General features: G+C 38.8%; 1 long non-coding RNA gene across 3 annotated transcripts in view; it reads left to right on the top strand.

The window, feature by feature from the left end:
* Nucleotides 1–26,632, top strand: part of LOC149916988 (uncharacterized) — a 113,962-nt gene that overhangs the window by 38,985 nt on the left and 48,345 nt on the right. For all 3 annotated transcript variants that reach the window (XR_016468521.1, XR_016468522.1, XR_016468523.1), the window contains exon 2: nucleotides 9,712–9,787. This is a non-coding gene — a long non-coding RNA (uncharacterized LOC149916988). The remainder of the gene's footprint in view (nucleotides 1–9,711; nucleotides 9,788–26,632) is intronic.

Genomic DNA, 26,632 nt, shown 5'->3' on the forward strand with positions numbered 1-26,632 from the left:
TTTCTAGATCATTGCTAGAGTTCATGTAGCTATTTCAGTCAACTTTATTTCCAGTCGCACAATAGATAAACAAGAAATAGAATTCCTAGATGTATTCTGTTCTTCTGAAACTCATTAACAATTAAGACAACTCTTGAATCGAGATTGAATTCACAGTGCATCATGTTATATATGAATATATTTATATGTATGTATACACGCATATATACATATCATATTCTTATTCTGTGGATCAAGCCAAAAGATGTTTTGGTCAGTACATTCAGTAGTCGGCACCTTTTAGTTTTCCTTAGATTGGCTGTTTAATCCAACATCTATTTATTCATTTAATTTCCCCTACTAATTACAAGTGCAAAGAAGGAAACAAAAAACTGGTGAATATCTGAAATGTGATGGTATACGGGCTCAGCTACTGAGCTCATTTCATGCACCAACAACTGAACGTTTCAGACAGGAGATATGTGCTATGGAGTTTTTACATAATTATGACTTTGGGTCCTCGGTCTGTGAATGTATCAGCATTCATATGTGCTGAGCTGATGAAAAATTAAAAATGGGCGGTGTAAATATTCATTAGCTATGATGAAATTAAAGCTCTGTTTCAAAAGCAGTTTATTTTTTCCTGAACAAACCAATAGACTGAAGTGCTGCTGCTGGCAGCTCTTGGTGTCATTTATGTTACATCCCCTAAATCTGACAGAGAGATAAGATGATGCGTTTCAGCCTTCATTTCAGATGACAGTCTAAGTACCCTTTGGGTAAATCACCTTATCAATTTATTAATTTCAGTTCATAATCATGTAACCGCTGAACACTTTTTGCAGATAAAATGGAGGTGTTTGTGGTGATCTGTGCACAGCAAGCGCTGTGGTTAACAGTTGTGCTTTTTTTCACCCAATTCCACACGAGTCTAGTGGGAAAATCATGAGTTTCGGAGAGTTTCTTACAAGTTGAGGCCTTCATTTCACAGGGAATCCTCTGCACTGCTGGTGGATAATTCCAGTTGTTAATTGCTGTTTTTTGTGGTTGACTATTTTCCAACAATTGGATCTGGTTGCCCTGTCTGCCAGTCGTAGGAGTCAGAGACCTTTCCCATGTGATAGTAACTAGGAAATAGTCAGCATCCTGGAACTTTTATTAAAACTTTTGACAGCAACAAAGTGATTTGTAAGGTGGCTTTATAAGCACTGTTCAGTTTTCAGCTACTTGACTGAGTTGTAATGCAGAAAACTGAACACAGTCATTCACTACTGATAATATATACTTTTTACCTGTATTACAAATTTCTGTATTCTTGGAAATAATGCTGGTTAAACTCAGGAAGGACTTAGGAGGCTTTGCTGCCGTCATGCCAATTGAGTGAGTCCTCTGCACTGAAAGCTGCTGACTGCAAAGCAGTATGTAGAGGGCAAAAGGGGTCGTCTTTGAACCACTGTGCCTCATTTGTCTCAGCTGGTAGATCTGTTTCTCTACTTAGCATTTCATTTCTTTGTGTTCAAATATGAGAGTTTTGTGTCGTGAGCTTGTAGCTACCTGTTTGATGTTCTGGACAGGGGCCCTTTCATGTTTAGAACCATCTCTTGTTTGTAGTGGCCATGAAGGGAAAACAGATTTCACTTAAAGAATTAAATAAAAGACTAGTAGATGTAATTCATATTAAGAAGCTCTGAATAATTGCATCTGGCAGCATGACGCTGCGTTGTCTGTTGACAATAAAAGCACGGCCAGGAAGAGGGATGCCAGATGTCCCCATTCAAAAGCCTGCTAATTTTAGGACTGTGATACTCCTTGCAAGAGCATGAGGCCTTCTGGAACTGGGAGGTGGGCTCAGTTCTCTCTCTTTGGTCACTGATTTTTCTCTGCCGCAGTGGGCAAGTCACTCTAGATGCCTGTACCTTACTTTGTACGTATTGTAAGATGATGGCAATAGCAACTTTGTTTTTTTTCGTAACTTTTTCATGTTTGTTTTACTGTTTTGCACATCTGTTTTGAAATTTAATAATGCGATGGGGAAAAAAAGACAATCAGTAATCTGCAGACTTTGTAGGTATCGTGCCAAAAGTGTAGGTAAAGAAAAAATCTGCCCTGTAAGAACACAGTTGTTGGACAGAAGACAATTCCCAGTTGTTCTTCTGTTTTAACTTTTTTCCGTCTCTGTAACTAGTGTTTGAAGGTCTTTTTCTGTTTTAATCCCTACCCCTTCTGGTCTATCTTCTTGTATAAGTTTTAAATAAGTGGTAGACATACTTTCTCCATGAAAAAGAGACTTCTAGCCTCTCTGAATGCCTTGTACACAAGGCTACATCTGTTTTTCAAGAACAGAACAAAACATAGCTGTGTATCTCTGAGAAAGGAAGTTTTAGATGTCATTCATTGAAGAGTGTATGTACAAAGTCCTGTGTTTCACAAGGCTCGAATCACAAAAGAAGTGACTGTCAGGTGAATCCTTGAAATCATAGCAGATGGCTGTATCTAGCTTGATATAATTTCATCTTATCAGTGATTTTGAATTATCTCAAATGCCATCATCTATGGTAAATTATATATTGCATCTGTTCTGCAGGAACAAGTGAGATCAGGAATGAAATGATATTAAGCACTCTCCCATCTGCCGAAACCAAGGGGTGCATTTAATGAGATATCTTTTCTTCTGTGCTTCCATTGCACCAAATGGAATTGAGGATGGCAGAGAGCATTTAGATTTTTTTTTTCTGGAGATGATGCAAATTTCGAACAGTTGGGCAATAACTGCAATTTTTTTCAGTCTCTCTCGAAAAGTCCAAAAAGGATGGATGGATCTTCTTTTCATGGAAGTTTTTGGAGTTTTTTGTTTCTTTCTGTTTTATGTTAATTTAAAACACAGATTACTGTGTGGGATTTCTGTTATTGTCAAAAGATATACTTCAATTCTAAATTCTTTAGTGAATCTCCAAGCAGACTTGATTAACGCAGAAAGCTGAAAATGTGTAAAGTTTTTTATGACTTCATAATATTCAATAGGATATTGATTATGGATTCATGAAATAATTCCATACAGATCGCCACAGAATGTTAAGTTCCATGAACCTAAATAGTGTTAATGGAATGCTCTGAAAGCTAACCTCAATATGAAATTGAGTTTGTTTGGAAGGTATATTTCATTTAATCAGTGCAAATAGAAGGTAGCCTAAATTAGGAACTTGATTATCAACTGAAATCTTAATCTCAAAAACTATTCTAAAAATCATAGATAATTCAAACCTGTCTTAATACTTTTTACTGCCATGGGTGAAATGTATATAGGATCTCAGAAATAAGAGAGATTTCACATTTTCTCAAATTCTTCAGGCACGGTTTTTTTCCTTTGCCCAGTGAGGGCGAATACTGTCAGTGTATTTGCCTATCTAATTAAGTGTCATTTCATCAATCCTCGGGCAGTAGTGTTTTTATTTTGGAGAACCTTGTCAGGAAAAGGCTAAGTGTTCCTTTAAGGCTGAGATAGATTTCCTTGCCACCGTTCAGAGTTTTGCTATGGCAAAATGTGTTGCATCCACGTTAATCAACCTCCTGATAAAAATGAAGCTGCATTGTGTGTTTTCCTACAGGAAGAATTTTGTTCTGGAAAAGGAGGAGTTGCTCTAAACCCTTACCTTGGTGTGGCTTTGAACCAAGAATTTAAGTAAATTACAATAGTTTAGTGGAAAGGGCCATCAAAGATCAGCAAGCGCAACTGTCTCTTCACTGCGGAGTTAACCGAAAGTTAATGCACTTAATTGTGTCCAAAGCTCCTCCCTTAGGGCATGACTTCCAGCTCTGTCACCTCCTCTGGGCGCTTTCAAGGACCCTAGCATCCTCTTTGTTGTGTGCTGCCCAGAACTGCACGCAGTATTTGAGGTAATATCTGACGCTTTCTGTTCAGAACTGCGTTATCTGAGATTTTGCCTTGAAATAGAGCTTGGGGATGTTTTAAGCGACCTCGTATAGCTTATTGCTTTAGTGACAAAGTGAAGCTTTTTGATTTTTCCACTGAATACCAAAAATCAGTTTCTGATGGTGTTGCACTTATCTCCATAAGGTCTGTATTAGGTGGTTGGCTCTTTGACTGGCATCAGCCTGTAGTTCTTGGTCCCTGTATGGATGCAGTGCATCTTGAGAGACTCCGTGGCACAGTGGGATCAGGTGCCTGGGGCAAGCTGAACCAGGTTCTCCAGAAATATCCCACCTCTTCTCACTGTATTCCTTTTTAGCAAGCAACTACTTAGATATGTAGCAAGGCAGACTCCTAAGTGATTGTTATCTTGTGAATGTTGTGTTCTATTTATAAAAATGATCACTATTTTCAGTAAATGCTTTTTTTTTCTTTTTGTCTGATTCTGTCTTTTTTTCTGTTAGGTCATCCTGGTTGACACTAGTGACAGTATTTCAGACTCTAACTGCTGCTGTCTATTTTGGTTTTGCATTTTCTGTCTCGCGTCATACGCCTTCACTTCTGCTTGGCTCTTTCTCCCTGTTCTTAGTCTGCTAAACTGTGCAATTTGTCCCACATCCGCCTGCTTTCTCTCACCTGTTTGCTGTTGTAATCTCTTCCTGTCCTGCTCATCCAGTGCAGTCTATATGTATTTTCTTCTGCTTTTTCTGTTTTCCTGTGGTTCTTTCTTCTGTGAACTGGCCTTTACATATCTGGTTTGACTGTTTCCTGTTTTAATCTCTTGTATTCATAGAACCACAGAGTCATAGAACAGCCTGGATTGAAAAGGACCACAATGATCATCTAGTTTCAACCTCCCTGCTGTGTGCGGGGTCTCCAACCAGCAGACCAGGCTGCCCAGAGCCACATCCAGCCTGGCCTGGAATGCCTCCAGGGATGGGGCATCCACAGCCTCCTTGGGCAACCTGTTCCAGTGCCTCACCACCCTCTGGGTGAAAAACTTCCTCCTAAATAGCATTCACTACTATTTCAGGGGATGACTGGCTGTGGGTACAGCAATAAACAGGGAAGTGAATATGAACTCGGATCAAGCATGTGGGATTTTCTGGGGGAGAGGAGTACAGCTGATGAAGATGTCAAGAAAGAAAAATAAGAAAGTAACCCCTTGGATCAGGAATCACTTGTAAGTGCTGCAGACCAAATCTTGAGTGTGGGATTAACAGCTCCTGTTACAAGAAGTGGGATTTGTGGGAAGGATTTAGGAGGATTGCAGAAACACCTCCAAATTAACATATCAGATGGTAACTAAGTGAAAATGGGTCAGTTTTGTTGGTGTACTCTTACAAATAACAAAGCAAGAGTTTTTAACTAAATCGTAAGTGGAGCGGCACTAAAAGGGTGGATATTTCTGTCACTTCTAGATCTAGCTATGGTACATCTGGGCTTACATTGCAGATGTGGTGTTTCTATGCATGAAGAAGCAGAAAAAGAGGTGACTGGAAATGCTCTGAGATGGTGGGACACCAGACACCAAGTGACAGTCGTCATTCTGCATGTTGAAAAATGCTGGGATGACAGGGCAGTCCCATTGCTTTTCTGGCACGAGTAACAAGTAGGTCATCTGCAAATGTGTCGCTTGGGTCTAACGCTGACAATTGACAGATGTATTTGGTTTGCGCACAAGTCTCCAGGCCCCCAGAATAAACCAGGGTTTTTTAAGTGGTGGTCCCATTATGATACAGCTCTTATAAAGGCGCTAATATGTTTCTGGAATATGAAGTGCTGTTGGGATTTAGTGATGTTTTCCCAGTTTAATATAACTTGGGCTGTTTCCAAGCTCCAGTGGAGCACAGCAAAAATGTGCAATGGCTACTAGAACAGGCCTGCTCAGAATGGATCCATCTCAAAATCTGATGCTGGTACTGGCTATATATACCTTTTATATGTGTGTGTGTGTGTGTATATATATATATATATATATATATAATAAATAATATAATAGAATAAAAGGTATATATATACTTCTTGGTTTGTTATCAGTTTATTTATAAGCACCTTCAAAAAAATATATAATTAGCATTGTGCTGGACTCATGGTTTGAGAGTCAGGCCTAATGCTCTGGGATTCCATTGCCAGAACTTTCCAATAAAATAGGAACAGCATATACGAAGCAATTATCTTTCAGTAAGCAGTTTGCAGTCATCCTATCTCTTCACACAGGAAAAAAAAAAAACAGAGGCAGAATCTGTTACGTAGCATTAACCTTGAACCTCATGCAAACAATGCAGTGCTCTTCTTAATGCTATCAGAAAATGAATGATAGTGCTGGCGTTTATCATAGCTTTCCATATGAATCATAAATTCTCCCATTTGTCAGTAATAAAGGATTTAAGAAGTGTCAAATCTCAAGGAAGGATATTAATCCCCGTTTTGTTTGATGAGTCTCTGCTTTAATAGTCTAACGCTCTTACACATACCTGTAGACTGAGAGTGGTTCAGTTAAGCCGTGAATATTGAATTGACATATATACATACTATACACAAAGTAGGATTATTGTAGGGAGGAAGGAGGGCTTTGTCCTCAATTGCCAAGAAAATCTAAAGAATCTTAAGACTTAACTTTCTTCATTGCTTTTTTTTTTATTATTTTCTATGTTTTCCTCTTGAAAAGATTGGTGTGGTTTGTTCTCTGTTTTCTTCATCTCCTCAAAATATCTGCTTTGGGTGATAGTATAATTCAGTTCTGCAACTTCTTTGTCATTCAGCTTTTCTACTAGAGAGCTTTTCTATAGCCTTTCTATTTTCATACGTATTCCGGTTAAGTTTGTTGGTAAGTTAGCCTCTCATATCTGTCAGCAAGAAGAAGGATGTCAGATGGTTTTGTTTAGTGATCAGGGAGCATCTTCCAAGTAATGCTGAGGGAAGGATCCAGCACTGAAAATCCTATGCTTTTATGTACGAAAGGCTCCTCTGTGTGTAGTTAATAGGTGGTTTGGGTTGCGTGCCATATAATTTAGGCAAGATTTATAATTATTTAAAGCAACAGTATTATATCTAGAAGACTGACTAGTTTGCGTTTTGCAAACACTGTTGCAGCTTTTGGCTTTTTAAGAGATGAAATTAGCTTTACATTATTGTGTTTCCATTATGTCTTCTAACTCTGTGATGGATGTTAACTTAAAGCATCAGCATATACAGGTAGGAGAGCAACAGAGTTTTTTTATTGCTTTTTTGCATCCCAAATCTAGTACTACTTTGTATTTTTATTAGTAACTTGGGTAAAGAAATAAAGAGTGCACTTAATAAATCAGGAAATAGTAACAACCTCTAGGGAAAGGCCGTGAGTGTTCTGAAAGAGCGTATGATAATTTTGAGCAATTGGTGGAATCACCTGAACGAAGCAGAATTGCAAAAGGCTGAATGCAAACCACGATGTTTCACTAGGAGGAACCATTTGCAGTGGTACAAAAAGTGGTGAGCCAGGCAGGAACTCTGCAGACAGGATTTGAACATAAATCAATGGCTTCCTACTGGTACCAAAACTCGCTGATCCCAAATATTGTAGGATATAAAATGTTGTACCCTATTAAAAACAGGTGCGAGATAAGCAAAAAAAACAAAGAAAAACCCCAAAACAAAAACCCCAAACACAAAACAACCTCAAATCCTTGGTATGTAATAGTATCTAGAACCAAGTGCTGTGCTGGGTTTTGAGCCTCACACCTTTTGGTTTGTTATGAGTATATTTACAAGTGCCTTCAAATGTCACTTCTTCCCACTGCAGTGCAAAAGCCAGCAAGGTTCCTTTTGTGTGGGGAATTTGTAGTGTTTTTGTTCAAATAATGCTCTAAGGAGGCCTCACTGTGGCCTTCCAATATTTGAAAGGAGCAAATAAACAGGAGGGAGAATGACTGTTTATGAGGGTGAATAGTGACAGGACAAAGGGGAATGGTTTTAAACTGATACAGGGGAGGTTTAGGTTAGACATTAGGAGGAAGTTTCTCACCCAGAGGGTGGTGACTCACTTGAACAGGTTTCCCAAGGAGGTTGTGGATGCCCCATCCCTGGAGGCATTCCAGGCCAGGCTGGATGTTGCTCTGGGCAGCCTGGTCTGCTGGTTGGCGACCCTGCACGTAGCAGGGGGTTGGAACGGGATGAGCACTGTGGTCCTTTTCAATCCAGGCCGTTTTAGGATTCTAAGAAATAACCAGCATGCAAAGAGGGGATAGATATGTACATATATTACTTAAAAGAATGAGAGATATCTTCAGATAAATGTTAATTACATTATTGTTTAGTCACTTTGCATAGTAAAACTTCATTATGAAGTGAGTTCCTGTTCAGCATAAGTGAAGCAGCCAGTCACTGTGATTTGCAAAGCTATCAGGACTCTGGAAATGTTCACTTGAATCAGGACTGTAATTATAAGGAAATTTGCTGCAGGAAAATTTACTCAGAGAATAAAGATTGAAAAGATCTGGGTGTCATCTATCAAAGTGCAATAATTAAATTTTTTTTCCAAGCCTGTGAGATTGTTGTGGAAGGAAAAGAACTTTTTTTTTTTCTTTTAAGGTCTGTCTTCTCCTTGCAGTGCAGAAAATAAACTGCAAATGTTACAGTAATTTTCTCAGATAATAGTCATTAAGTGTCTATGAATGTACATACACACATGCAGTGAGTGGATTTATTCTGCTCTCTGAGGTTGGAATCGCCTATCAATACTGCTACCTGTAATTAACTCTCTCGTGTTAAATAATTCTCTTGGCTCGAACAAAAGAAAATAGCTAATCTGAAGAGGTGCTTTTCTCGTTCCCAGTGTTCCTGTATCCCCCATAGCTGCCATGTGAATGCTTGTAATATTTTATGCGCTCATCTATCTGACAATTGCTATGCAGCCTTCTCCTCCTCTCCTCTCAAGAGATAAAGCTGAGATGCTGTCATCCCATTGTGAGCAACCTGCCAGAGCGGGCTGTTCAGTGAAATACACAGCATGTGCAAAGTGAACTATGGGACCTGAAATCCTCTGAGGAAAAAATGATTTAAAAAGACAAAAAAGTCTTAATAGACTTCTCAAATATTTTCCTGCTAAAATCTTCCTTACTTCTTAATTGGGACTGAACATGCTTATCAAAGTCCAAGAGAAACAATAGCAACAAGAAAGTCCATGTATAAACCTTGTCACTACAATGTATTTAATTGTACTTTGACAACTTAAACCTCCAGTAATAAAACAATTGACCAAGTTAATAAGGGGGTTTTACTAAACCAGGAATTGAATGTTGTTCTTCAGTTTGGAACAGAATAAGACAGATTTGCGGGGGAAAGAAGCAATTGTTGGAAATTCTTGTGGTTCTTAAAAACCCAGAGAATAATAGTGAGCATGAAGATAAGATTAAAAATTCCATTATATAAAATAAGTTAAAATACAACTTAGTACAACTGCAATTTATTGTTACTTGATATCCGATGGAGATGTGTATATATTGTCCCAAGGAAAGTGCACAAATCTAATATCTTGATTTAAATAACTGATGATTAAAGGCTGTATGTACCTGTGCGGTGCAACACAGCACTGTGTTAGAGAGACGTAAATATGCAGTCAACCTCATTACTGATAAAGCTAATTATCAGGCATACAACCAGTTGAAATGCCTAAGAATGTTTGTTCAAATGCGTGATACGACTGAGAGAGGGGATTCAGTCATTTCCAGCTCGTGAATTGGGTTACAGTAAAAGCTACTTTACAGACTTAAAATATATTGAACAGCACGGAAACCTTGTTAATTGTATTGCTTCCTCACCAGCGATCTCAGACAACTTAGTGTTGAGCAGGAGGCTGTCCCTCTGGCCTGACTAAGTCAGCACAATGGAGATATGCAGGTACGTACGTATGTTGGAGTAATTTTTTTTACTTTATCTACAGTGAGAATGGGAAAGAAGGAATCTAATTCGAGCAAGGCTGAAGTCAGGCACAGGATCGGAAGACTAGACCCAGAAATGCTGTCTAGTTATCCTGTCAGTAGGAAGAAAGAATGATCCTATGAGGCAAAATTAATCACTTTTGGAACATTATGAAATTGCATCCCCACACTTGCTGATGCGGCTGAATCACAAGGGCATGTGTGAATGGCACAATGCAGAATAGTCACTGTGTTAGCTAGAGGCTTAGTCTGATCTAATTAACCCTGCTCAGAGGCAAGGTTAATGAGCCTGGGTACGGTCCAGCACAGGAGCTTGGTGGGTTTTTTCATCTTGCTTGGAGCTACCCTAAGGCTCTACCGTAGGAGTGCAGTATAGGCATGCAAGTCATTAAAATACAAATGAGTAATGTGACTTTGGGATTCTTGTGTGGTTTAATGCAGCGCTTTCTCTTAATGACATGGCAGTCGTGCTTCTAGGCCGAGTGACAATCTTATAACTATGGCTGTGACGAACTAGAAGATGGAAGCGAGGAGCATCCAAAGGGCAAGTGACCTATAAAGACTAAATTAAAGGCAGAGGAGCGAAATGTATGTGGAAGTTGGAGTGAGATCATTTTGCTTGCTGTTCTACTGTAGGTTATACTGGATGCTGTTTTTGCCGCTGTTTTTCTCTATGCGTTGCTGATGTTAATTGATGTCTCCTTTCATATCCTGATCCCAGCCTCTGATAGAAACCAAGACATGTCACAACACGCTTTTATACCATGAGTCAAGAGCATGAGGTCCATCAATACAGGGGTTCCTTTTAGTGTTTTGTGTGCAATCTCAGACACCTCTGTACTACCTGTATTCCAGGAATGTCTGCGTATCACTCATTTCTGGTCATAATCCACACATTATTTTCCCAAAACCAAGCAACACAGACTCAAAGTGTAGATGGTTTTATTTACATGGCGTAACGATATTTCCTCCTCCCAACGACAGTTACTTCCTTCTCTCTATCCCCACTGCCCTATGTTTCAGCAATTAATGAGCTATCTCGTTGATTTTATGTCCAACCCAAAGTAGTTAAAGGACAAGAAAGCATAATATAATTTCCTTATTTTTTCCTCATAGGTGGAACGTAATTGCAGGTATTCAAAATGAAGTAATAATAGTTTTAAGGCAAGTAGAATAAAATAGTTTTCTTTCTCAAGTGACTGGGACTGTTTTCTTGAGGAAATATTCAAAATAATATAATCTAGTTCACATCAATTAACACGTATGAGTAATTAGCACCAGACTAATGAATGAACTGTTTCTTCATAGAATATTAAGTTGTGGTCGAAAAGACCAGTGAACAACAAATGTCATAAAATAGTTTAGCCACAAATTTTGAGCGTGTGATGTTCTCATTAATTTCTGTCGCTCTTTCTTTGTGTGTGAGGATTTGTCTTTTATCAATTTACTGGAATTACAAGAAAATTATAAGTAATTCATGGACTTGTCTGTTTAAAAAGTTTAAGCGCTCACACTGACCACTCTTTCATATGGAATTACCCGCAACTCACAACCCCGGCTTTCTTACCTCTGATTGGATGCTTTATATCCATTTGTTAGAATGGGATATATTTCAGTTCATTATACGATTTAATGCTTAGAGTGAATAACTGAATGTATGAATTCAAAATTCACATTTCATATATGTTTGAACTAAAAAATAGTTACTGAAAAGCTTGCTGGAAGTAAATACAAAAATGGATACTGATTTGTCCAAATAAAATTTCCAGTCTTTATATTTGCTATCAATTTGTTCCACCATAAGCTTTCATCTATGTCATACTTCTTAGATTAAATGTTTTAGTAAAATTTGTTATAAAATTAGTTTGCTACTGAAATGTCATCTCAGCCTCATTTTTGGAACCCTTATTGAAAACTGAGAGTAGCGATGATAATACTTAATGAAATGTCATCTTAAAAGTTAAGTGATACAGAGATGCTTAACGAAAAGAATAGTTACTATTAATTTCATTTCCAGATTGAGGGAACTGAGGCCTAAAAAGATGGAAAATTGGTTGCCCCAAGTCATTCGGGACTCTGGAAGTAAACTGAGAATTAGAATAAAGGTTGTTCCAACTCTGCTTCTCGGCTTGCTTGGCAGTCGTGAACTCAGCAAGGAGGAATGCAGTATCTTCAAGTAGCCCTTTAATAGTAAATATAAAAAAGAATGGTCATTCAAAAAATGGTACTTTACAATAGTGAAAGCATTCCTGTCGGCTTATCAACTTTAGTGCCTTAAGCCTTTCCTTGCTTTCAAATAATTTTTCAACATATGCACTGTATGTAATTGTAATGCCAGAGTGAAAATCAAGAAACTAAAAAAAAAAAAAAGTTAATCAGAAGAGGATAAAAAAAAAAAGATATTTCTGAATGACTTTTGCAATCCAGTCCAATTCCACTTGAAAACAACATAAAGCTCACCCTGCTGACAGAGAGCTGAGCTGTTCCTGCAGCTTTAATTCATGCTTAGGTTATTATTTTCCCCAAATACCGACACATACAGAAGGCTCTATAGTAAATTTTCAGTTCTTTGCATTTATGAATGTGAGAATTTGTTAATTCTGGTTTTGAGTTTGATTTTAGAGTTCAGCAAGTTGTCGATTACATCGTTTAGTAAATCAGAATTAGACTCATATGTCTGATAGCTAAATGGTATCTATATTCCCACTCATTTTTCTCAATCTTCATGTACTCCAGAAGCACAGGAGTTTGCTTTCCTGTGTTTGTAACTGAGAGGAGTGAAGCTTTTATTATCTGTATGATTACCTAAGTAATTTGCAGTTACCAGATAAACTTATTCAAGTTATGTCATGTTTCTGCATTCTCATTTGTGTTGCACTTGCTTATCTCAATATGGCCTAAGTATTCAGAGGGACAAAACAATACCCTCCTTCGCACAGAAGTTTCTGCAAGGAGTCCACTTCTAATTCCCTGTATCATATAAGTACAAGCAGCAATGTTATTCCGAGTATAACCCACACACAGAGCAGTCTCTACGGCCATTAGCTCCACAGCGTGCAGGAATAGAGTGCCATCCCCTAAGCTTAGCTAGCAATTCCCACGCTTGTTGCGTTAGATGCTTCCTTTTGATTTTTATCTGGCCTGTTTTTTCTTTCTCGTTTGAGTAATGCTCTGTATGAAGTCTTATTTCTTCTGTCTCTGATTTCCTTACATCCTGATGCTCCTTGTCTTCTATCAAAGCAGATTCAATGCATCCCAAGAGATGGTTAAAAGGTGTTTCACGTGTCTAATTATTTATTTTATACTTAGAGTTCCTGCTCCACAAGGGGATAAAGGAAAAGTAGACTTGTTGCAAAAGTCTTTTGTTTTGTTTAATATTATGTGTGTTTCTTATTCTTTAAAACCACAGATGAAAGAGGCGCATGCATAAGTTCAAAGCATCTCCTGCTAGATCAGTAATCCCACAGGACACGTGGATGGGAAAAGGCGGATGGGGGAAGTCTGGGTGGACTCACCTCATCAGCTTGGCTAACGGGAACTAATGAAAAATAGTTCTTCTAACTCTTATTTGTTTACTTGCTTTCATTTTTATTCCCCTCTAGGCACAAAACAAGTAACCTGAGCTCTATTTAAAAACAGAGTGTTTTTCTCCCACACATCCACATTTCATAATCAGAATTGTGGTAATTCTGTGTTAGACTTTCTCGATGAGCTTTTTCAAGGAGGAAAAAAAAGAGCTGAAAGAGCACCTAGGGGAAAATCTCTGCGGCCTCACAAAAGACTGTTTTCTCACAAATGCATAAATAAGAGCGAAAATAGAACTTCTTGTGTTTGTTAGCATTTAGGCCACAATTAAGGTAATTGTTTTTCCTTGGAGTCATGCTTGTTTCTGAACTCTTTGAAGTACTTCATCCCTGTGCGTGCGCTATATGATTGTAAAATGATATCCAAAAGGAATTGGAATAAAATGGCAGTGGGTCTTACTAGTGACTTTAGGATTTTAAAAAATGGCTTGGGTTAGATCCTTTGCAGCTTTCTTCAGCCAATGAGATTGCTTGATGAGGCTGCTAAAATTGTGCCTCATGGGACAGGAAAATCTCTAGCTTCTACTAAATCTGCAATTGCTTGCAACATGTTTTCTAGAGTTAGTTCTGTTATCAGCCCGGTGGACACATAATATCTCACTAACCAGGTCAATTTCTGGCTTTTGAGTGGTTCTAGGCATTCTGAACACTCCTTTGTTCAGTACATTTTCGTAAATGTAGTTAACAGCTGTTGGAGCTGTGGATGACTGGATACACCTAGCACGGGAGCAGACTGTGTGGTTTAATAATGCACGGGTTGGAAAAGGAACCCTGTTAGAAAATAGTTCAGCGCTTGTTACAATTGCTATATGATGAGATTTAAATTGTTTGTAGAGTTGCAATCTAATTCCCACAAATATAATTTCCATCCACTTTCAGTACAACTAAGAATGTACCATCACACTAGCTCAATCATTTGCCACTATTAATTTCGTTAGAGGTTTGTTAGCAGCTCTGAGTTAGATTTGATAATTGAAATTGATGAAGTGATTCAAATATATCAGTGGTTCTCAGGTGAAAAATCTTCTGATGTACAGGCAGGCTTTTAACCACATTTACTTTAAATATTTGTTGATTTTCAAAGGAGGAAGCTGATAACTAACAGATCATTCTCCCGTAGCAGTATGGGAGGTCACACAAGCTGGTCTTCCTGAAATTTGCTCACTGATGCTTGATAATACATGCACCTCTCATATTTCATGAGAATCATCACTTAATTTTTTACTAGCTCACTTTACCAAACCTTAGAGTACAAGTGAAGCTGACATGATGGTTACTGTTTGTGGTATTTGTGTGTCTTTCTCACAAGGCCCTATACTTTCCTTATAAACTACTGAGGCAAATCTCTACATGTTCCTCTTAGTTGGGAGATAGGGAGATATAGCCAAAGTTTTTTGAATGTGTATGTTACGACTTAGAAACTGAGCAGTTACGTGGGACAGCGAGGTCCTAGCTCCAGCCCACAGGCCTTTCAGCATGTGAGGTGTAACTGAAGGGGCACAGAATTAACCTTCTTTGGGAGCTGTGATGTTCATGCTGAACTGCTTCGATTAGAGCCACATGTGTACACACACAGCACTGCTGTGTTGCTTCTTTATCGCCTTTCCCTTCAAGAAATTGCTAGGAGTGTAGTGGCCCTTCAGTTAAAATGGGAATCAATAAGGGACCCTTTCGCTCTGCTCCCATGGACACTGCTTACAGTGCAAGTTTCAGCCTCCTTGCTGAGAATGCTCGGTTGCTTTCAGCCTCTTAAGAAATTTTCTGGATAGATGAAATACTGTGAGCTCTAGAAAATGATGATGTTTTTCCCATAATTATTTTTTCTCCAATGTAAGAAAGAAGGGTTCTGGAAAAGACCCTTGAAAAGTGTGAGTTTAGTGCTTATATGGAGGTTTTAGCCTTTGGAACATAAAATCGAAGATTATTTGTGTTATAACTTGTCTGAAACTGGAGCTGGGAAGATGGTGAACACTTGAGGAGAGGAGCCCCCAGTTTTTTTATTATTATTATTTTTTACCTCTAGTACTGTAGAATAAAGCAGATTCTGCTGATGTTGAGATTGAGCCATCTAATGATATTTCCACAGAGCATTCCTGAAGACAGAAATCCAAGTAGCAGCCTTAAGAAAAAATTGCTTACTGCAGGTTCTATATATAATCAGGTATTCTCTGCTGTCTTCACTTTTCATTCCATTCTCTACAATGAATTTACATGGTGATGTTGTGCTTCTGCTACTATTCTGGAAGATGTTCTCCAGACAGACCTTGTGGCTGATGCAAATTCATGCATATTCTCTGTGTTCAGGGATAAGTCAGGCTTAAACAGAGTCTTTGTCTACACCAGAATGAGACTGATGTCTTGTTATATGGGGGAGCTAATTAACTGCTGATTGTCTGACTCTTTAGATGAAGATCTGAGAACAATGCTTCTTGTGGGTAACATTCAGTCCCTAAACTGAACATGATAGAAAGTAAAGCCAAATACAAAATGACTTGCTCTGCATGTTTTCCACACCATTGTTTTTATGTTCACCTAATCTGGTTGAATTTCTGTGTCGTCGTCTTAGGGAAGGTAATTGGTAGGAGGTAAGACAGACAATTTTATATGTTGGGGTTTTTTTTCTCTCTTTACAGAAGGTCTCTTATGTCAGAGAGGTTGTGAGAAGATAATTGAAAAGATGAGGCTGAGTGGTAGCTTCAGTTTTGAATGGTTTGTTTTAAGGGAAGGGAGATAATTGTGACACAGCTATCAAAAACTTGGGTCCGTGTTGTGACCTCAGTTTTTAAGCGGAGTTTTCGTTTGAAATCAATGGCATGAGGTGACACCTGGGTTTTTATCAATGCATAATAAGTTGCTGAATGTGAAGAAATATTCACTTTGCCGGTTATCATGATGTCCTCTCCAGAAGGAGCAATTCCTTCATAGTTTTCCCTTCCTGTACATAAATTAGGATGACCGTTTTTGTCCAGCTGGTGTAAGATAGCTGTGAAATACGGTATGCTGAGATCCTGGGGAGAGAGCACTAACTCAGGCACTGACAAAAGACTATGTGTATGAGATGAAAATTTCAATATTGCGTTGTTCTGACCTGCTCAGACTTACAGTCATTACTGTCTAAACAAACGTCAGCATCTCACAGAAAGAGGACAGCTTCCATAAACAGAAAAGTAAACATCAAAGCCAAATATGCTGCCTCGTTAGTCCTCATTAGGATTAGGGAGGCAGGTAATATGTCCATGAGAATGAATAATTAGGGCATAATGAATCTTCTTAACAGAAGAAGATTCATTAACACGTGCTTTTCAGCCAGGGGAAGACCACTGATAAGAGGCAGGCTCAGTCTGTGGCTCTGGCCTCCTCTTTTTTTATTTTTATTTAAATATCTTCTGCCATTGAATGTGGAGTGAAAAGTTCAGGGAATGTATGGAAGCTGGTGGACTAATGTGGTTGAAGTTTTAAGACGGAATAGTTCAGTCCAGTACTGTATGGAACGAAACATAATTTTTTCAGTGACTGCATCCTTCCTTTCACATCTTGCTCTTCTTTTATTGATCAGTGCATTCTTTCAGTGCCGAGATGGCTGCAGCTGTTTAAAAAAAAAAAAAAAAAAAAAGATAAAAATCCCAGCTAGTAGAACAGTGGTATTGAATTTAGTCCACAGCCTTTGCATGTACCTCTGTCCAAGTCTATACTGTCTTTTCACTTCTTAAATTAATCTCGTAACAGTACGCTGTGCTCGCCTGAATAGGACTCTGGCAAATGCCGATGAGAGCTTGGGTTTTCTCAAAATTAGGATCAGAATTAACGCTTCCAGAAGTAACGTAACATGCAGCTCTCTAGAGACTTGTGTGGCTTAGAAGTGCTATTGTTGGAAACATCCAAATAATTTTTGCCAGGACGGTATCTCTGATAAAAGCAGATTTTATTCGCGATTGCAATGGCGGGCGTCCCGCAAGCAGGAGCGCACCTATGGACACAAGATGACAGTCTTTATACCCTGTTTTTCCCTTTATCCATCCCCCTGCCCTGTTTCCCCATTGGCTGGGTACTCCAGGTTCACAATCTTATCAGTTGACGTTTGTTGATTCGTGTGTTATCTGGTGTAGCCATCCTGTTGTTTCCAAGATGTCTCGGTGCTCTTCTTGTATTGATATGGTGATTGTCTCCGAAGTCTTCGTTAAACAAAGAGCACCGGGGGGAGGGCGGGGGGGGGATGATGCCAGGCCTTCAGATGTCTCTTCAGGGCTTCCTCGGCATACCATGCTTTGTTCTCTGGTTTGATCTCGTGCAGGATATTCTTGCAATGTGTGTGACAAAATATACGTATATACACCTATATACAGAGCGTGCATTCCTGGGAAGGTTTGTCTAGAGGATAAGCGATGTAAACTATCAGAGTTCTTCCCCAAGTTAAGTAGAAGGACTCCCAAAAGGAACTATGACAACAGAGTTCATGAAATAAAAATATTATCCAATTCTAATGCAGAAACAACATTTGATTCCCACACTATCGCCTATGTGACCACAGTAGGACGTGCTGCGAATTAGACTGATGCTTGTTCCTGTAGATCCACACAGGAAACACTGTCATGTTGCTCGAGTATTTGAGCGGTCTGGATTACAGTCTTGCTCCTGTGGAAGTGAGATTTATGAAAGAAGTAGTAGTTTCCCACCATATATAGCATCCATGACCATTTGCTGCTTTTTAGTAGTTTCTTTCATTAATAAAATATTACGCTTCTCTAATTATCCTCTTAATTTTATTGACAAATAAGCTTTACTAGAAAGCTATACTTTCTAATGTCCTTGGATTGTTTGTGGGAAAGGAAAAAGGAATATTTTAGTGGAATGTAAGTCACATATAATTCTGCAGTGTGTGACCTGCTACATAGGAATGTGGCTTTGGTAGCTCTAGGGGAAAATGCAGTGAGGTTTCTGTTTGCATATTCCTAGTGAAACAGTACTATGTAATGTACTGGGCATTTTGTGATGGAAATCCTGCTTTGCACTGGCTTTTTCCAGTCTGGAAATATCTTTGAGGCAATAGGTTATTTTGTATAATGTGTTTGTCCAGTGTCATAATCCCAAAGAAGAATCAGAAATTATATGGTAATGTGATGTTTTTCTGAAATAAAGGAGTATGTGTTATGTGCTCTAAATATATGGGTTTTTTGCATGGGCTTGATTTCCTAATGGAGCAGAGTGGACTCTGTACAAATTGCTCCCTTCTGGGAGAATTTAAATTAGGACGCAATTAATTACGATCCAGTCTGAGGTTTTTGTGTGGGTCCCCATTTGGTAGCGCTTAGCAGTGCTTTAGGAAATATTGAAGTTCTTTGTTGTGCTTTTGTTTTGTAAAGCCATTCTTTCTGTGTACTACCTGAAGGCCCACAGGTTTGTGAGTGGCAACTACGCACTCAGTAGAGATGAGTTTAGATTTCACTCACAGAGCTTTACTTCAAGGTTGGCTGCCTGTTATCTTTGGATAGTCAAACAACATTGTCATTCTTTGTGTAACAAAAAGCAGCAGTTTTTATACAGCTCCATTTTGTTGTGTCTGATTCTGATATTCTACTGCAGTAAGAGCAGTATAGAAAAGAGACTAATTTGTGGGGAAGAGAATAAGGGGAAAGGACTGTCCATGTCCGTATTCACGAGTGGTGGCCCTCATCCCAAACACAAATGTTCTTTCTTCAGATGAAATATAGATCTGCTTCTAACAGAGTGTCAATTTTCATGGCTAGCAGTTCCTGTTTCAAATTTAAATCACTGGGTCTCTTTAGGCTCACACTTATCAAGGCTTGCTTTTCAGTTCTGACATGTTTTCTCTAGGATCAAAGCAGCCATACAATTTTTGTTGTGCTGACCTGCGAAACATCAGTGAGACAATATATGGGCTGAATTCTAACACTGGATTTATCACCAAAGTACACGTTTTCTGTGTAGAAAAATTGATGTTGTGAGTACGTTTCCTCACATGGGAAAACTCTCTCTTGATACAAGCAACAGAGGTGCTGTTTCATCTGTGTATTGAGGGGTGGATTTATAAGTTTTTGTTTTTTCTTTTTTTTTTTAGTATATATTTTCAGAAGAAAGAGCATGATTACATTCCATACGAAAATCGTGTTGAATCTTGAGGCAGCCGTATCAGATCACGAACTGTTCAGAGACACCTGCACGGGTTACGGGGATATTTTTGCTGCCAATAAAGCAATTCTTGCTATTTCTTACTCATTATTTCTTACTCATTCTTGCTATTCTTACTACTGCTGGTTTTCACAGGGGGAAATCAGTATTTGGTGTTAGCAATCAATCTTACCACAAACACTGGCAGTTCTCACATTACTAATTAGATTATTAAGCTTGTTTTGTTGAACCATATGCAATAGATTAAATTCACCAAAGGTTTTTTCACGCATGACAGACAAACAATGAGCTATGTGTAAGTATAGCCTAGTGCATAGCTTCGCTGAATTTGATGAACTTTACTATATAATACTACTTAGAGACCATGACAAATTATTTGTTACAGAAGTAATTCCCAATGGCTACAGTTCAGGCAAGCTAATTTTGGTAGAAAACCTGTTCAGGCGCATTTGTCTTCATGGTCTGTAAATGAGCAAGCTTAGAATGTAGACATGGCCTTGAAGGACCTGGTGCTGCCTGTTTCTAACCTTGAGTTATTTCTGTGGCCTTTGCTAATGCCGCTACTATGTTCTGTTGTATCAGTTTGGAGGATTTTGTCAATGTGAGATACAGTGATTTCAGGTGAGACTGAGGATATCTTCTATTTCTGTGCTTAAGCTCTGCTGTACTACTTTAAATGATACAGTTTACTGCTTGAGTTCCATCACCGAGAGAACCTACTTGCAGATCGATTTAAAGGCTCCCCTGCAGGCTGGGAAGCAAAAAAGAAACAGAAAAATGCTGACATGCTGATTCTTGTCTGCAACCTGTTAAAAAAGCAAGCTGCGTCTCTCTAGCAGCCATGTGGCTAACACAAAGTTTGCCTGGCATCACATGCTAAAAGTGCTTTTGATGATAAATTTGCTCTGCTGCCCTCAGCACTTTTTAGTCTCACAGGTACACTTCCCATCTCTGCTGAAATTGAAATTTCAGTGCCATTGGGGTTGTTCTACACCTCGGGAAGGTTGGCTGAAAGGAATGGATGTTGTGGTTTCCTAATGGTGTGATAAGAGAAGAAAATACCAGACTCTAAAACAGCAGCGGTACTCTTTCTGGGGTCCTAAAATATTTATTAAATGGATATCTAACACCTTCAACCGGAAATATACCAGTGTAGCATGAAATTTTTTGAGATAAACCATGCTGGCTTAATGCTGTCTCCTGTGAAATACCATGCGATAGAGTTAAGTGATGTTTGAATTGTAAGGAAAACAAATAAGCCACTAGTGCAGAGCTCAAGGTTTCTTATAGGAAGTATAGTGTAGCACATGTATGTTTTATGCACTCATCTGTGTGTCCTGAAAGTAAAGGTACAAAAATCCACTTAAATGGATTAAATAGAAACTTAGCTGATGTTTTCAGAATGTGAAGAGAGATGGAAAACACGCAGTATCCATTGGGTAACCAAACCTAACTCTGATTAACGTACTTTAAATAATGACACATAGATATTTACTTCTCAATGATTATGTTTTCCTGCTTAGTTTTTCAAATAACCATCTTTAATTCTTTTCTGAAACAATTATGGATGTGCGTTCAGGTTTCATTATTGTATGCATTGCTCTCCGCTCCTGATTATTTCATTAACCCTGTGTGTGTTTGTGCTTGTGATCCTTTGGCACTTGGTAGATCCTGGATGATCTAAACAATCGATGATGCAACCAGGAGCAAAAACACTGGATGTATTTATTCAGTGAAGGGCTGTGAAGACCGAGGACCTAGCTTGCTGCATGTGTTGGTACTGGTTCAGTGCTTTAGTTGGCCTTCTGTTGTCAGGAAATTTCTCTATATAATTCCATACTTACTGGAGAGCAGAGAGGTGATGAGGGAACAGCTTAATGTAGAAGTGTTTGCAGAATGAATTTTCTGGGTTAAGGAAAATATATGCTGAGCAAACTGATGCAATTTATGACCCCTTCACGTCAGTTTCTAAATGTATTTGCTGACAGGCAATCTAATCTGGAGCAGACCAATAGGATATTACAGTCAAAACCTAAAAAGTGGTCCGGAATGTTTAGCTCTGCACATTGTACTTAGTCTGCATGTGAAATAAGGAGTTATTTTTGCAATAGGCAAGAACATACCACTGATTAACAAATCTAATGAATTATAGTGAAGGAGTTCGCAAGTCAAAGCATGAGAATGTATTATACTCACCCAAAATTCATTTTTCTCAGAATCTCAAGAAAGTAAATGCTATCTGATGTCATGCCAGCAAATTGGAGTTGTGGACTAAAGAATTCGTTGGGGTTAGAAATTACCTCTAGTCTCCTACAGTTAAATTTTGCAGTGTAAATAATCTGACGTCATTATATCTTTTTTTCCTAACACACAAGATGATTATCTGTCGTTGTTCCATCTCTTCTCCTCAGAGGATAAACCACCAACTTCTCTCAGCTGCTGTATTCTGATAGTTCCTCTTCCCCCAGAGACTCTTTCTGTAAAAAGTGCTTGAAAAAAATAAGTATTTTGACATCACTTGTATGAGTATCTGCAACTTTGAACTTTCTGGGAATGAGCAGTGTTTAAAAACAATAAATAGTAATGCAGTGCACCAGCTGAAATGGAGGTTATATATGGGTTGTATTAACTTTTTTTCTGGGATGTACAGAGCTGTTTTAACTACAATTCCTCTATCTTTTAGTGACCCATACAGCTAAGCGTCAGTTTTATTGCAAAGGAGATAGTCATGCTTCAGATGGCTGCATGTGGTACTTTCTTTGCACTCAGTATATACAAATGTCTTGTGAGCTCTCTTAATGTGTAGTTATTAGTTTGGAGAGCACTGCTTGTAGCTTCTTAAATGGTCTTCTGGAATCCTCATATTACTTAATCTATATGAAGTTAGTACTTTGTAGTCTTCGGTTACACAGCTGTGCTGTTTTTTTTCTAGCCAACAACAAAACCAGTACATTAAATAGCAAGTGTGAGGCAAAGAGAAACCAAGTGTGGTTCTTGACCGCTTAAGCAGTGACATTGCACGGCTGAGAGTATTTGTGCAAATACACAGATTTCTGCAGTAATGTCTGGAAGCTGCAGGGGAGATGGGAGTGCTGCTGTGCTTAGGCTCTGCTGGCTTGTTGTTGGAGACCGTCGCCCAAAAACTATACTCAGTACAGCAGGAACGAGGACTAGGTGAAGGGCACGCAGTTTGCCTTGGATAAGGAGTCAGAGAAAAGCAGGTGCTGCAGGATGACAGACTTTGTCCAAGATCTGAAGAGGCCAAAAGTAGTACTGGGCAGCAACTTGATTTGGACCTGCATCCCGTCTTTGCTGAAATCTGACTGACGTTGGTTTTCTTTTTCTTTATTTCTTTTCTTCTGTGTTTGAGGTTTATATAGAAACTATGTCATCTATGGAAGCCCTTGATAAAATGGGGAGAGAATATATTTAAAATATCTGTTTTCATTCACTGAGATTTAATATTTATCTTTTAGCTGCTTTGTTTTCTGGTAAGCTGTTACGTTTTTGGAGCCACCTTCAGTCTTCCAATGGCATCTCTGTTCTAGACAAGATATATTCAGAAGTTGTTGTGGTAATATTTTTATAGAGTAGAGCCTCTTTATTTTACCTTTTGATTCAGAATTTATCAAAAGTTCTTTTTATTTTTATAGCATCTTGTCCACTTTGGTTCATAATGTTTCCCTGATTATTAAATGAGGGCAAATGAAGTGAAATGGTCTGCTAAGAGCTCCTGGCTGACTTAAATTTCACTGTATTTTGTGGTTTGTGTACTAGTGCCTCTTGACTCTGAAGCTGACATAGATTTTTCTATTGACTTTGGAAACGGTAGATGGAGTCCTCTTAGCTTTGCTCGGAGTCTGCCTGGCTGTTAGGGGCGACAGCTTTTGTTGGTATGGAGTGCACAGTAACAGACCAGGCTACTGCTCTGAAGAGCCTACCCCATTCATGCTGTTGACAAAGGCGGATGCTGAAGGAATTCATCTTCCATCCGTATTGTCACATTGGGATATTTTCATTGGTATCGTGATCATTGGTGCTTTAATGTCACAGTCATTGCTGATGGTCTCTGGGTAAAAGAGTTCATTAAAGCAAGTATAAATTAGAATTAATTTGATTTTATTTTGAATTGCATCCTTATGGCTAAAGAGCTCTTCTCTTGAATTTTTTTTTTTTTTTTGTGCCATTGCTGTATCATTCTTATGATTACTCTGAAGACACATACATTTAATGGCGTGGTTTCAATTCTGTTTTCTTGTAGATCTAGCTATTCTGCTACAACCAGTGTTAAGCAAAATGTTCTTTGTCTTGTTGATTTAACAGAGTACTTCCTCTTTTATCCTTCTATTTCTACTACACCCTGAAAGACACAAAGTATCTTGCTTTTCTTGTTAATGTAACAGTTCAGGCGTAGACACAGAGAGGTGGCTGTTTGATACCCCTTTGTTTAAGTTTCATGTGTTGTCTGCCTTTGAGGAAAACTACACCTTTCATAATAAAGCACAGCAAATGAGAAAAAAAAATCTTACTGAGAGTTTATCAGCAAATGTTCATCATCTGTTGCTTTCATTCTAAAGACTACTGGAGTGAGAGAGAGACAGATTGTTAGAGTCTAAACATCCTTGCCCAACAGTTAATATCAGAGATCAAATTCAGCTCCGTGATTTGCAACATGCTATCTTTTGGGGATAAAATATAATTTGCTGATCAACACCAATGTCATTAAAAAAAAAAAACCAACAAAACGAAAAAGCAACTGAACACACTGCTTTTAAGTACTTTCTGCTGCTTGTGGCTTTGCGAATCCTAAGGATGCTTGAGTGTAATTCTTGGAAAAAATAAAGCCACTCATTTATCATTAGCAGCACCACTGATTTCAAGTATCCTCATTGATTACAGTGGAATTATGCACAGAGTCAGGGTCACAGAGTCTGTTCTTTATCATCCTATTTCTCTCCTTCATCAATCTCCCACTATCTGCTAACTGCATAGTCACAGCCTAACTGAGGTTGGGAGGCACTTCTGGAGCTTTCTTACTCCAGCTCCACTGCTCAAAACTAAGCCAATGTCAGCAAGTTGATCAGGACTGCGTCCCCTCCAGTTTTGAACATATCTATGGATGCAGACCCCTCACCCGCTCTGGCAAACTTGCTAGAGTTTTTATCCACCTATGCAGTAAAAAACCCCATTCTTCTTGTACTAGAGCGAAATTTATTGTATTGGAGTTTGTGCCATTGCCTCTTGTCCTGTTGTCTGGTTCTACCTTCTTGATATGCTCTCATCAGGTATTTAAATGTACTGATAAGTTCTGTCTCGAGCCTTCTCTTCATATGACAGGTATTTCTAGACCTTAATCATCTTCATGGCCCTTTACTGGACTCAATTCTTTAATTCAATGCTCTTTCTTCTCTGGGGAGCCCAGAACTAAATACAGAGCAACAGGTATGTCTTCAGCAGAACTGAGCAGAGGAAAAGGTGACCTGATGGTAACACCCTATCTAATGCAGTGCCAGATGCTCCTGGTTGCCTTCGTTACAGGGGCATGTTTCTGGCTCGTGATCATCTTCGTGTCCACCAGGACCTTCTCTGCTAAACTGCCCATCATCTGGTCAGCCCACACTGGTACTGGTAGATGAGATTACTCCTCTCCAGATGCAAGACCCTCTGTTCAATTTCATGACATTCTCTCAGCCTCTGAGCCAATCATCTTGTTGTAGATAGTTATCACATAAATCAAATATTACAATTTCCTCTTCACGAATCCATGCTGACTATTGCAGTTCACTTTAACTTTGAGGTTGACAGCCCTGGAGTTCCCCAGACCTTCCTCCTTGCCCTTTTTGAAGATAAAAGTGACATTAGATTTCTTCTGGTCTTCAGGAGTCTGCCCCGATTACGACCTTTCAAAGCAACTGGAAGTGACCTCACACTCACAGTGACGTCATCCAGCAACTTTAGCACCTGGTTATTCATCTCATCAGATCTTGAATATCTCCTAGCATTTGCTCACCCACAAGCTGCAATGAACAATTAATTCAAGGTAGATCTGTTTCAAAATGGCTAAAACCATTTCACAGCTATAATTTTCCCGTTAAAGACATATTTACGTGATCTGCTCATTCACTGAGTACTTGCAGAGTGGAATGTTATCTGGTGTTTGGCTTAAAATCTTTGATAAACATAATGGGAAGGCAACCATTTCTCTGACAATGAGGAGGGAGGGGAGATTGCATTTCTAATGTTACAGTGATAATCATCCTGCTGTCATGATTCTGTCTCCCGTTTCAGCATGGATTTATAAAGGTGATATGATATGCCTCCTGGGCTGGCTCTCTGAGAAGCAGATAAAATTCTGTCCCCGTACAAACCTGCAGGGAAGAGCTGATTCAACCAGGTTAGTCATAACGTATGGGTCTTTATCCTGATCAGCTATTCTGACATGCTTCTCCTTAGAATGTAACTGGATTTTAAAGCAGACACAAAAAATCTATTTTTGTTTCTTGTTGAGAGAGATGCAGAACCGTTCAGTTCAGAGAATGCTCTCTACGTACGTAGTCAAAGGTGCCTCGAGTCATAGCTGTATTTGAGATGGGGGGACCTATTTCTAACAGCACCGGCACCACCAAATCCAGCATACTGCTTGTCTGTGACAATGCTAGGGATACTACCGGGCATTCAGGTGGCGCTTCACATTTTCTAGTGGATATTGATCTCTAATTTTCATTATAATTTTGAATCCAACTTTCTGTGGTAATTACTTCTTCGTAGGCAACAGGGACGAAAAATAAAAGGAAACTGATAACGCATTCAAATCAGAGATTAAAAAGCAGAATTCTCAGCCCTTTTTCCTTTTTCTTTTCAAGCGAGCTATTAAAGAAAATATTCTGTCACTGCACTCTCAACAGTTGCTCTCTTTGGAGATTCTTGGCAACTGTTTTACAAAAGAAGTACATGAAGTGCTTCCATGGTGTTCTGAATACTGATTCGCCACTGTACCTAATGATGTCTTTTATTGCCTGATGCCCACAGGGCACATTATCTTCTGGGACGTTTTTTTCTGGTTCCTGCAGGAG

This window comes from Phasianus colchicus, chromosome 8 (assembly GCF_987193195.1).
Source record: "Phasianus colchicus chromosome 8, bPhaCol1.hap1.1, whole genome shotgun sequence".
Lineage (NCBI taxonomy): Eukaryota > Metazoa > Chordata > Aves > Galliformes > Phasianidae > Phasianus > Phasianus colchicus.